The sequence below is a fragment of the Chrysochloris asiatica genome, unplaced genomic scaffold (assembly GCF_000296735.1).
Source record: "Chrysochloris asiatica unplaced genomic scaffold, ChrAsi1.0 scaffold00081, whole genome shotgun sequence".
In the NCBI taxonomy this organism is placed as follows: Eukaryota; Metazoa; Chordata; class Mammalia; order Afrosoricida; family Chrysochloridae; genus Chrysochloris; species Chrysochloris asiatica.
Genome location: NW_006408599.1, coordinates 319460 through 320498, shown reverse-complemented (window position 1 = coordinate 320498; position 1039 = coordinate 319460).

Sequence of the window (1039 nt, the reverse complement as noted above, 5' to 3'; positions counted from 1 at the left end):
GTATTTTCAATAACCTCATATGCATGTGAAAGTTGGACAGTGAATAAGGACGACCGTAGAAGAATTGATGCTTTTGAGTTACAGTGTTGGAGAAGAATATTGAAAGTGCCATGGACTGCCAAGAGAACAAACAGATCTGTGTTGCAATAAGCCACCAATAGCACAATACATATTCTTTTGCAGTGTACATGGAACATTCTCCTGATTAGGTCATGTGTTAGGCCACAAAGCAACCTCAATAAATTAAATAAAAACAAAAACACAATATTGCAAATCATCTTTTCAGATCGCAACGCTACAAAAGTAGAAATCAACAGTTGGAGGATCAGGGAAAAATTCAAATACATGGAAAGTGAATAACACCCTGCCTAACTGCTACTGAGTAACAGTACAAATGAAAAAAAAAAAATTTCCTAGAACCAACTGAGAATGAAAATACAACATACCAAACAAAACCTTTAGGACACAGCCAAAACAGTAGCTAGAGGGCAACTTATAGCAATGAATGCACACATCCAAAACAAAACAAAAAAAACAACCAACATTGACGTATTACCCCAACATCTCCAACAATTAGAAAAAGCATAACATAGTAAGCCTACGGCCATCAGAAAAAAATAATAATACAGGTTAGAGCTGAAATAAATGAAATATCCATTAATATTTGGAACATGAAATGTACCCAAGTATGGATCTAGGAAAACTGGAAATTGTCAAAAATTACATAGAACAGATAAACATTTGATACTGTGGGCATTAGCTAGCTGACATGGACTGGTATTGGCCATTTTGAATCTGACAATCACATGATTTACTATGCCAGAAATAACAAATTGAAGAGGAATGGTGTCACTTTCATCAACAAAAAGAAAATACCAAGATCTGTTTTGAAGTATAATGTTGTGTATGATAGGATAACATTCATATGTCTAAAGCGAAGACCAGTTAACACCACGTATTTAAATTTACACATCAACCATTAATGCCAGTGATGATGAAATTGAAAAAATTCTACCAATTTCTTCAGTCTGAAATTGAT